The 12862-nt window shown below is 43.1% G+C and overlaps 1 long non-coding RNA gene across 1 annotated transcript in view; it reads left to right on the forward strand.

Annotated features, from left to right (window-relative positions):
- Positions 1 to 12862, forward strand: part of LOC149268285 (uncharacterized) — a 146784-nt gene that overhangs the window by 112245 nt on the left and 21677 nt on the right. The window contains exon 2 of the long non-coding RNA XR_016271048.1: positions 8589 to 8771. This is a non-coding gene — a long non-coding RNA (uncharacterized LOC149268285). The remainder of the gene's footprint in view (positions 1 to 8588; positions 8772 to 12862) is intronic.

A 12862-nucleotide genomic window follows, 5' to 3' on the forward strand; every position in this document is an offset into this window, starting at 1 on the left:
TGTAAATATAAATCAAATCGAATTTATTTATTTTTATTTTTTATTTTTTATTTTTTTTTTTTTTTGGTATAAAAAAAAATTAGTGTATACCCTTTCATTTCTTGAACAAACATAAATTTTTTTTTTATATAGAGAAATCAAAAATTAGTTTATATCCTATCATTTCTTGAACAAAATTAAAAAGGAAAATTTTTTTTTTAAATCTAATTTTATATAATTTTATATTTTATATATATATATATATATATGTTAGCTTTTGGAAAGAATAGTAAAATAAGAAAAAAAATTTTTTTTTTGTTATCATTACTTATTCATGCTAAATTTTAGTTTATATATATTAGAAAGAAAATTTTTCCTATTCGACAAACGCAGTGGTCTTCCTGGCTAATTTATGCATGGCTTCACGGGCCATGCGCCATACCGAGCAACGCAATTGTCGCTCAGTAGTACAATTTTACAAATTAAATTTTATATCTTAATATATATTATTATAGTCTATAAAGTTGCGCGCTCTGAGTAGCGCTGTCGGTTCACATGATCCTGTTGATGGGCCCAGCTTGTAGGGCATTAAATTGGCCCAGCTTGGCGCGCTGGGCGTGGCCGGTGCTGTTCTTCGCACAGGCTTCTATATTTATAGATGATTGTTGCTGATGTTGCTGCTGCTGCTGCTGTTGTTGTTGTTGTTGTTGTTATTCAGTTTCTGTTGTTGCTTTAGCAGTTGCTGCTGTAGTTGTTGCTGCTGCTGCTGTAGTTGTTGCTGCTGCTGCTGCTGTTGTTGTTGTTGTTATTCAGTTTCTGTTGTTGCTTTAGCAGTTGCTGCTGTAGTTGTTGTTGCTGCTGCTGCTGTTGTTATTGTTATTGTTACTGTTGCTGTTGCTCTTGTTGCGCTATTGCGCTGCTGTTGCTGCTGTTGTTGTTGTTACATCGATTAGATATATTGTGTTTGCAACTTATTTGAAAATCTTGCCCTGGTTGAATTTACGGCCATCATTGTCCACCGAGAAAAATATAAAACAGGCACTTGAGTGACACTTATCACGGTCGCCATGTAATAAAATGAACCAATCAAACTATTGCTTTGAGTTCTGGACAGCGAATGCTCTCCGTATTTTATTCAATAATCGTCTTAACCTAAAATACATAAAGTTTAGATAAAGAATTCTGTCGCTAAAAGCAGCGGCAGAATGGAAGTATATAGCATGCTGTATGTGTGTGTATATATGTTTGTATGCATATGCAGAAGGCATATACATTTAGCGTTTAAGCTGCGGCGTGGAAGAGAACGTAACAATGCTTACGCTGCAAATCCCACGCTGCAGGCCGGCTTATACATAAGTGAGCGATCATATTACGGCACTTATTTATGGCTGTTATAATATAAATGAAGCAACAAAGTGTTGTTATGTTGTGAGCATGATACTCTTACTTATATTGGGCATATGTCTACTTCATATATTGTATACACTACAATAATGTGAGCATATGCTTATACGACATACAACATACTACAATATATCCGCCATAGCTCCTGATCTTGGGTGGTCAACGCGGATCTACATTCCAAATTTTAGCTTTCTAGCTCTTCAACTAATATGATTTCTGGCATATCGTAAAATGCATTTTCCGATTTTCCACGCCCTTAGTGGGCGGATCCAGAAAATTTTAACACTTTATAAATCGGAGATATACACGAGTATGTTTTCCGGACAGACGAACGCACGGACGGACAGTAAGACGGACATTGCACAAACCAATATACTAATTCACTTTCGTGAATGAGTATAATAATTCTTAAGATAAAACAAGTAAGAAAGCTCTAGTCGAGACTGCTCGACTACGAGATCCCCTGAACCCTTGGAGCAATAGATATTTCAATAATTTTTCGCGTCTTTCAGCTTACACAAGAAACACGCACACACACACACACACAGGCACGTATGCACACACAGGCACACATACACACACACGCATACAGACACACATACACAGGAGTTCGAGTTGCGTTTTCACGGAGTGCGGTCGATGTCATCGTGGTCCATCGTAGACAATAGCTTGAACTGTGTTTTCCCCTGTGAAAGTGGAAAAAACTGAAGTCAACGTGTTTGCTGTGGGCGCGGCGTACCCAGCGACCTCAAAAAACTACCAGAGACTTACTGCGCGGCGGTTCGTGGAATTCCCAAGCGGTATAATTCGGTGGTGCAAGAGAGGGGGGGCGATAGCGTCAGTGTTTTGGCGTCAGGGCTTCTTTCCTTTCCTTGTCTTTTGTGAGCGCGTAAATTTTGTTACTTTAGGCGTCACACTTGCGCAATAAGAAAAATCAGGTGCATTCACTCTAACAGCTGTTAGTAGTGCTGGAAATTGCATCGGGCAATCAGCTGCTCACTAACGTTGGTGAGTTGCTAAGCCTTAGCAAAGACAGCAACCTAGCTGCTGGAGTGAAGTAGCAGTTATTAAAAGTAGTGCATACTTTCGGGCTCTCGCTGTAGTCAAGTTGAGTTTAAGTTACTGCGGGTTGTAAACTCAGATTATAGTAGTAGCCATTGCCCACTACAGGCTTCACGCCGTGGTAGTCGGAGCAGAAATGGATGCCATGATGGAGGACGAGCTGCAAGCTTTTGCGCGTCGTTCCTCGTTGCAGCGATCGCCGCAGCAACAACAGAGGGTGTTGGCGCAGCCGTCGACTTCTATCCAGGCTCCAGTGGCTGAGTGCCAGGCACCCAAGTCACTAAAAGAAGCGTTAGCTCAAATAGGAGCTACACTAGAGGGTTTGTCTGCCTTATTTGGGGGTCAGCGGCATATAAATGCCTTAATGAGAGAGGAGCTGGCTAGGCTGGTCAGCCTTCACAAGACGGCCGAAGCGTTCTGCAACCGTTCGGTTAAAAACTGTGAGGTGCAGACCACGCCACTCAAAAAAGTAGGCGAAAACTTTAAGGCAGCGAGCATTAGTGCTACAGTAGGTAGCAATACTCCCAAGCGGTCGAGGGAAGTTGCCTCCGAACAGAGGAAAACTCCCTCAAAAAAGCCGAGGCCCAATAGAAGTGCAGCGAACCCAAAAGAACCAATGGCTCTACGGGCTACAGCTGAATCTGAAACTTCAAACCAGGCCGCCCGACAGACAAACCAGAGCAGCTGGACAGTCGTCAAAGGGCGAAAGCCTATGCAAAAACGTCCCAGGACTGACGCGATTGCGATTTCAGGCGTAGGGGGTTGCAGCTATGCGGACATGCTTCGTGTAGTTAAAAACGACCCAAATTTGAAGCATCTGAGCAGCGACGTTCAAGACATTAGGAAGACAGCTAAGGGGGACCTTTTACTGCAACTGAGTAGGAAGCCGGAGCATAGCGCTGAGGCTCTGCACGAAGCTGTAGGCAAGGCCTTGGGAGACCGAGCGGTAGTTAAAACACTTACCGAATCGGCGCAAGTTGAGATTCGCGATCTAGATGAGTTAGCGACCAAAGAGGAGATCTTGGAGGCAATTAGGGTGGAGTTGAAGGATAGCTCACTCCCCATTGAGGCTATCAAATCGCTTCGGCCAGCTTTCGGTGGACAGCAAAGAGCTACGGTTGCTCTTCCAATTGGTAAAGCTAAAACTCTGCTCGAGCTGTCCAAAATTAGAATAGGATGGGTAGTTTGCCGTATCCGAGCCGTGGAGCAGCCTAAACGCTGTTTCAAGTGCCTCGATTACGGTCATATGGCAGCAAACTGCGGCAGCGACTGTGACTTAAAGGGCGCCTGTTTCAGGTGTGGAGAGATGGGTCACAGTGCCAAAGCATGCACCAAGCCACCAAAATGTAGCCTCTGCATCCGGAAAGGTGAAAAGCAGACGGACCATTCAGCAGGCAGCTTCAAGTGCCCATCTTACCGTGAAGCTGCTCGTAAAATGAAATGTTAAGGTTTTTGCAGCTTAACTTAAATCATTGTGTTGCTGCCCAAGATCTTCTAGAGCAGACCATTAGGGAAAAATGTATAGATGTAGCTTTTCTCAGTGAGCCTCACCACTGTAGAACCAGCTGCCCTAGGACATGGTCAACAGACGTTAATGGCAAAGCTGCGTTGTGGGTATGCGGCAACTCAACGAACGTACTTTCGAATGTTAAGTCATTCAATGGGTTCGTACGTGGCCGATATGGTAGCTTGTGGCTTTACAGTTGCTATCTGGCCCCCAGCATGCAGCTCAGTGAATTCACGACGGTGCTCGACGAGCTTGCCGAGGATGCCAGGGGTCGGAAGGCCATTATAGCTGGAGATTTTAACTCCTGGGCGCTAGAATGGGGTAGCCCAACAACAAATGCCAGAGGTCGTATCCTACTGGAGATCTTCGCGACACTAGATGTTGCACTGCTCAACACTGGCCATGAGTACACCTTCAGTCGGGCGGGATACGGGTCTGTTATCGACATTACTTTTGTCACTTCATCCCTCTTTCGGGGAGCAACATGGAGCCATTGCGAAGGCTATACAGGCAGCGATCATACGGCACTTTTGTTCACAATAGGTGAGCCACCTGCCAGGGCGTCAACATTGTGGAGGGAGTCGTATCGGCTAGATACTTTTGATCCCGCGGTCTTTTCAGAGGCCATTCAGTCTCTAGGTACAATTGGTAATGCTGAGGCCAGAGCATGCCAAATGGTAGCCCAAATACAGTGTGCCTGCAATAGCAGCATGTTACGTCGCAAGCAGTTCACGCGACAACATGATCCTACGTATTGGTGGAATACGCAAATAGGTGACATTCGTCGCAAATGCATCCAGGCGAGAAGAAGCTACCAACGGGCTCGCGGTAGGTCAACGTTTTTTGAGAAACAGTTAGCTTACCAGGCAGCTAGAAGACAGCTGAAGAAGGCCATTCGGGCAAGCAAAAGAGAATGTTTTTTACAGTTGTGCGACTCAGCCGAATATGACCCTTGGGGCAGGGCATATAAGATAGTAGTTAAAAGACTATACGCAGGTAGACAGGTGCAGCCTACGGATCGTCTGGAGCTTAAATCGATTGTGGAAACACTCTTTCCAGAAAGTTTAAGCTCCATTCACGCCCCTGAGTCCGAGTCTGCTGATCAGGGCTCAACGAGCACTGAAATTGTCTTAGTTACAGAGGAAGAAATATCAGTAGTTCTCCGAGGTCTTAGAACCAACACAGCTCCAGGGCCGGACGGGATCCCAAATCGTGCGCTAAAGCTAGCCCTCGCCTTGCACCCAAGTACGTTCGCCGAATTATTTAACGAATGCCACCAGATGAGCCATCTTCGTACAGACCGATCTGTCTCTTAGACACCATGGGAAAGGTGTTTGAGAAACTGATCTGCTCTAGGCTGGAGACTGCGATTGCAAGCGCCGGAGGCCTGTCACCAAACCAATTTGGATTCCGGAAGGCCCGGTCAACAACGGACGCGCTTAACAAAGTTGTTGGTCTGGCCACTTCCGCTATTCAAGGCACCAGATGGAGGCACGGGACGAAGGAATACTGTATAATCGCGACCCTGGATGTAAGGAATGCCTTCAACACAGCTAGTTGGGATATGATACTGAATGCGCTGTCACAATATAATATCCCTAAATATCTAAGAGAGATAATAAAGAGCTACTTCAGAGGAAGAACACTGGTATACAACACGAGTGAGGGTCCCCAAACTCATACAGTGTCAGCTGGAGTACCCCAAGGCTCAGTGCTGGGGCCTCTCCTATGGAACGTCATGTACGACGGCGTACTGCGCTTGGAACTACCAGCAGGCGCGCACACCATTGGCTTTGCTGATGATGTAGCTGTCGTAGCCATAGGAAAGGAGCTCAAAGATACAGAGGATATGTGCAGCGAAAGTATCAATCGCATACGAAGCTGGTTGACAGGAGCTGGGCTCGAGCTTGCGGCACACAAGACCGAAGTTGTACTAGTCAGCAGTCGCAAAAGAGTGGAAACTGCCAATATAAAGATCGGCAGCGTCACCATTGCGTCAAAGAGGGCGATAAAATATCTTGGTGTCATGATAGACACAAGATTAACTTTCCGCGAGCACTTAGAATATGTGCATAAAAAGGCAGCTGATTCTTGTAGAGCTCTCTCGAGAATCATGCTTAACACGCGGGGACCTAAACAGCAACGACGTCTCCTCCTAATGAGCGTCATTAGGTCTGTCATCCTCTATGCTGCGCCAATATGGGCAAGAGCGATGGCAACGCCGAGCTACAGCCGAGGCATTTGCGCGATCTACAGGCTGAGCGCAATCAGAGTCAGCTGCGCTTTCAGGACTATCTCCGATGACGCGGCGCTCGTCATAGCCGGTATGGTGCCACTGGAGTATTTGGTCGCCGAAGCCGTGGAGCGGAATTCGCACGGGCCTACGCGACTCAACGCTGTCAGGGCGAACAGCATCGCACGATGGCAAAGAAGGTAGAATAGCTCAGCTAAAGGGCGGTGGACGCACAAGCTCATCCCGGAGCTTGAACCATGGGTTAACCGCAAACATGGCGAGGTTAACTTCTACCTTACGCAGATCCTCTCGGGTCATGGATGCTTTCGGAGCTATTTGAAGCGCTTTGGCCACGAGGAATCTGACGAGTGCCCCTGGTGCGAGCGAGGGCATGTGGAAGACGCCAACCACATTCTTTTCGAATGTGGACGGTTTCTGGAGGAGAGGCGTCGTCTGGAAGAGGCAGTGGGCCGCTCCATCAGAGCGGACAACTTAGTCAACGCCATGCTGGAATCGGAGGAAGCTTGGGAACTAACAAGCACCTTCGCGGCCACGGTGATGATGGAGCTCCGCAGAGTCGAGCGATCGAGAAGACGAGCTGTCCCAGGCTAAGGTAGCGCATAGTGCTTGCGAAGCAATGCTTTACGGCCGTCCCGCAAGCACCGCGCGCTATTCTAGCCACCACGCATCTTGCAATTTGTATAATTTTGTCAATAAATGAATATAAAAAAAAAAAAAAAAAGACACACATACACACACACACGCATACACACACAAACGCATACACACACACATACACAAACACATACACACACAAGCACCCACGCATAAACACGCATGGGCTGCAGTGTGCGCTTACTATGAGAACTTAATAGTTTAATAACTTTTTTTATGGACGTACGATCTTCATGAAACTTTCAGATTATGATTATAACATGAATATACATGTAATTGCCAAAGCACAAGTCTCTAGTATTTGAAATACGCTTTTTACAAAAGTGATGGTGAGGGGGTGAATTTAGAGGTGGGGGGTTAATTTTAACAAAAACCGAAATTGTATAAATTGCATGTAAGCATACATTAAAAATTTGGAGACTCTAGCAATAAAGGTGTAGAAGATATAATTTTATAACTGGTTTTCGATTAGGTTTTTTATCGATAAAAAAAGATCGGGATGAGTTATCGATTTTTTAATGATAAACTTGATATGCGCGCTGTAATTACGGACATTCTAAAAAAAATTTGAAGTCTCTAGCTCTTATATCTTCTGAAATCGACGCGTTCATACATACGGACAGACGGACAGACGGACGGACGGACAGACGGACGGACGGACAGACGGACAGACAGACGGACAGGGCCAAATCAACTCAGCTCGTCGCCCTGATCAAGAATATATATACTTTGTGGGGTCTGCCACGCCTCCTTCTGCCTGTTACATACATTTCAACAAAACCATTATACCCTGATTTCCCATTGAAAATGGGTTCAGGGTATAACAAGTAAGAAAGCTTTAGTCGAGACTACTCGACTACGAGATCCCCTGAACCCTTGGAGTAATAGCTATTTCAATAATTTTTCGCGTCTTTCAGCTTACACAAGAAACACGCACACATACACACACACACGCACGCACTCACGCACACACAGGCATACATACACCCACACGCATACACACACATATACACAAACACACACATACATAAACAGATAAACACACAAGCATAAACACGCATGGGCGCATGGGAATTTTATAAATTGCAAATAAGCATGCATTAAAAAAGAGAACGAAGCATCATTTCTACCGATGTGTTGGGCCCTCCGTCCTAACTTACGATGAGCTTCGCACACAGGTTTGCAACATCGCTGATGTCTTTTATTCATGCCCTTTAGTTGCGATTTCAGAGCACCCATCAGACATAGACGTATTGACCCCTGCGCATTTCCTGAACGGTGATCCTCCTTCATCCTTCTGTGAGTCCAACCTGACAGGGCTCAATTTTAATCGTTTGGATGCTTGGCAGCGCGTAAGCTATCTCCAGTAGGTGCTCTGGACTCGTTGGCGACACGAATATCTCAACTTGTTTCAGCGGCGAGCGAAATGGAGAACCTCCAAACCTGGTTTAGCTGTTGACAACATAGCTCCTGTGAAGGATGAGAATTTACCTCCACTTTAGTGGCTACTAGCCAGAAGTCGCTTGCTCGCGTCCATCACATAAACTCTGTAAACTCTAATAATCACTAATAAATTAATCGTTAAATAAATTCATTCGTATAATACTTTAAAGCTATTTGAAAAATCTCGATAGCTCAACAGTCATAATACTTTTAATTAGCTCTAAATACGTATTGTTAAAACCAGTTCTAAATGCAAATATGTATATTTTTTAAAATATATTACAGTACTGATAATGGAATTAACATTTACGAAGATGAGTCCAAAAGTTATCCACATGCACCTCCACGTATTAAAAAACGGTCAATATTGTTGAATGCAGAGATCAAAGCGCAAGACACATCAGCATCCGCAAGATCGTTGAGTACTGAGCGCCAATTATTTCCGCCATATCGTAAATCAGAGGAGAGGTTTGTTATTATTATTTGTTACGAAAGTTCTTCAAATATGTTCTCTCTCATCAAAACATTTGTTTTTCACTTGTCCACTATATCCCTTCAGGCATACTGTCTCTTTAACCGACAGAGTTCTCAGTAAGAGTTAACAGACGTGTTTTTTTTTTTGTGCTCTAAAAATTTGCCTCTTGTCTTATTAAATAAGTTTCATTAAAGTTTCACATAATTACGGTCGGTTGATTATTGCAAAGATCTTCTTATTCTTGTGAAAGGGGTTTTCCGTGAAAAAATTTTTATACTCATTCACGAAAGTGAATCAGTATATTGGTTTTGTGCAATGTCCGTCTTGCTGTCCGTCCGTCTGTCCGTCCGTCCGTCTGTCCGTCTGTCCGTCTGTCCGTATGAACGCAATCTATTTCGGCGCTATTGAAGCTAGAGACTTGAAATTTGGAACACATACTCGTGTATATCTCCGATTTATAAAGTGTTAAAATTTTCCCGATCCGCCCACTAGGGGCGTGGCAAATCGGAAAATGCATTTTCCGATATACCAGAATTCATGTTTGTTGAAGAGCTAGAAATCTGAAACTTGGTATGTAGGTCCGCGTTGACCACCCAAGATCACGAGCTATGGCGGATATATCTACGCCCATTGGGGGCGTGGCAAATCGGATAAAACCGTATCTCCTAAAGTTGTAAACCTAGAATGCTGAAATTTTGCACGTCAGCTAATGGTATGATTCTATAAAGTCTGAAGATAAATTATAAGTCTACGCCCGTTGGGGGCGTGGCAAATCGGACCTGAAGATATAGTGATTTTTTAAATTCTCCTATATTTTGGACACTATTGATGGCAGAGACCTCAAATTTTGTACATATACTCGGACTGATCACCCAAGACCAAAAAGTTTTGTCGGATATATGTCCGCCCACAGGGGGCGTGGCAAACCGCAAAAGTTTATATCTCCTAAAGTAAAATAGCTAGAAGCTTCAAATTTGGATAGTTGAGTTACTGGTAGCCTCCTCTATCGATTCCCCAAAAATAATTTTTACGCCTCTTTAGGGGCGTGGCATATCGAAAAATACCCTGTAATTTTCACATTTTTTTAGGGTAAGCATTCAAACTTTGCAGTTAGGGTAACGTTATCTCTTTCTAAAAACTGACCAAAAATGAGGTGTCTACGCCCAGTTGGGGCGTGGCAAATCGGAAAAACCTGTATATTCTACAGTATTAGAACGAAACTTAACTACTAAATTGTTGATGGGATGTGAATGAGTATTCCGCAGTCGGTAACGCCCGACTGCAACGTTCTTACTTGTTTTTCTTGGTCCGTGTATAGCACGCGTATATAGAGTTTTGTTTTAAATATCGATAACTTGCCCCTTTATTTTGTTATCGATTAAAAACATTATCGAAAACCAGTAATAAATTTATATCTCCTATTATATGCATTTTATACAATTTCGATTTTTAACAAAATTTACCCCCCCTCCCCTAATTCACCCCTCACCCTCACATTTGTAAAAGGCGTATTTCATATACTAGGGACTTGTGCTTTGGCAAATATATGCATATCCGTGTTATAATCATGATCTGAAAGTTTCATGAATCGTATGTCCATAACAAAATTTATTAAACAATTAAGTTGTCATAGAAGCGCACACTGCAACCCACGCGTATTTATGCGTGGGTGCTTGTGTGTGTTTGTATATGTGTGTGTGTAAATGCTTGTGTATGTGTGTGTATGCGTGTGTGTGTATGTATGCCTGTGTGTGCGTGCGTTTGTTTTTTTTTTTTTTATTTTGTTTATTCGTTTATTGACAATCTTATTATATTACAAGTTCAGTTCGGTGTGATCTGCCAAACTGTACGCACGTGTGAGCGCTCCGCGATAGCGAAATTCTTATCTTTCACTTTCGACTTAAAACAAAAACAAAATTAAGAGAACAGTTAGTCTGGCTGGCGCCGCTATGTCGCCAACACAGAACAGAAAAGTTCCAAAAACGGACACTGGTCAACGGCAGAGCAACAACAACTATTATCAACCGTTACAAGCGCTGGATGACGAAACTGATAACGACAACTGTGAGGAAGTAATTGTCAACAAAACCAAAACTCACATTCCTCCTATTACGGTACTTAAAACTACTGCTGAACAACTGCATGGTATTTGCAAATTACTAAATGTCAAAGACTACTCAATTAGAAAAATTTCTATTGGAGTTAAATTACACTGCGAAGAAGAGGTGGATTTTGCCAATGTCTGCACCCACCTGCAAAACTCTAAAAATGAGTTTTTCTCCTTTGCAAAAAAAACACAATAAACCATACAAAGCGGTGCTTACGGGACTTGATGACACTCCGGCTGATGTGGTTAGGAACAAGCTTACACAAATGGGACTTCAATGTACAGATGTCAAGTTTATTCAAAGGAAACGAGCCAACAATAGTAATTTCTCGCTGTATGTAGTTTACTTTGTCAACAAATCAACAAGTCTAAACGAGCTGAAGAAAAACTACTCTGTCATTGACCATATCAGAGTCAAATGGGACTACCAAAGACGCAGACCAAACACCGTGACTCAGTGCTATAACTGCCAGATGTTCGGGCACGGATCTTCCTATTGTAGTGTAAAACCATACTGTATGAATTGCGCAGGAAACCATAAAACTATTGAGTGTTCAGAAAAGTTACCTGTTAAGTGTGCAAATTGTCACGGCTCTCATAAGTCTAATTCAGTGGAGTGCCCAGGCAGAATAAATTATATAAAGTCAAGGGATAGGGGCGTCACCAAAGCACGGGTAGTCAGAACACCATTACAGTCTCCACAGTTAAACTGCGTAAAAACCTTCCCAACTCTTAATGGACAGATATCTGAACCATTAAAGACAACCTGGGCCAGGCAACCAGAGTTAAGCAGTGATCTCTTTTCGCTAGACGAGCTAAAAAGTCTTACTTTTGAGCTCATTAGTAATCTCAGAAATTGTAAATCCAAGACTGATCAGTTTGAGGTAATAACCTCACTTGCCTTCAAATTTCTTTCTTAATGTTAGACAAAGTAAAGATCATTGCGTGGAATGCCAGGGGCATTCAAAACAAAAAGAAGAATTTTGTCACTTCCTGTTTAACAACGACATTGACATCTGCCTTGTATCTGAAACCTGGTTAAAAAATAGTATTTTCCTCAAGATTCGTAATTATAGCTGTTACAGAAACGACCGTACGACTAGTAGAGGAGGAGGGGTAGCAATCTTTATTAAAAAAAATATCCGCCACTCTTTGCTACCTCTCCCAAATACTAAAATTATTGAAACAATTGGCGTAAAAATCTTCATTAGTGATGGCACTGAGACGTCCATTTACTCATGCTATTTCCCAGGGGGCCGCGAAAATTCCTCGAAAAAACAGCTTTTTCAGGCCGATTTACATAAGTTGTGTAGTGCAAATGGAACATTTATTCTGGGAGGGGATTTTAATTGCAGACATCAGTCGTGGGGATGCTCTAGAGCGAACTCGTGGGGTAATCTACTCAAATCTAAGGTAGACTGCAGGAACTTTTATCTAATGCATCCCTCTGAACATACATATTACCCTGCAGGAAGTCACGGGCAACCCTCAACTTTAGATTTTTTCCTTACTAATCGTCCTGGTTATCTAGCTAGCCCACGTGTGCTACACACATTAAACTCTGATCACCTTCCAGTGCTGCTTGAGGTATCTGTCAATTCTGCCATTACCGCAAACTACTTTTACTTCGATATGAAAAGAGCAAACTGGGTAAGATTCGCCCGTTTTGTCAAAAATTCGCTTCCACCCCTAAACTCCAACTTAATGTGCCGCACAGAAGATGTTGATGATATGATTAATGTTTTTAGTGATGTCCTTCGCGAAGCCAAAGATATTAGCATCCCAAAAAAAACAAATCAAATTTTCTCAAAACCACTGCCGCAAAACATTCTCAACCTTATAAAGAGTAGGAACATACGACGGCGCACCTGGCTGAGATATCGTCACCAGTCCGATCTCATCCTTTTAAAATGGTTAAATAAACTAATCACCAAAGCGATACTAGAATTTAGAAATAAATCCTGGAATATCACTCTT

Source organism: Drosophila arizonae, chromosome X (genome assembly GCF_054131065.1).
Source record: "Drosophila arizonae isolate 15081-1271.41 chromosome X, UAZ_ARI_1.0, whole genome shotgun sequence".
In the NCBI taxonomy this organism is placed as follows: Eukaryota; Metazoa; Arthropoda; class Insecta; order Diptera; family Drosophilidae; genus Drosophila; species Drosophila arizonae.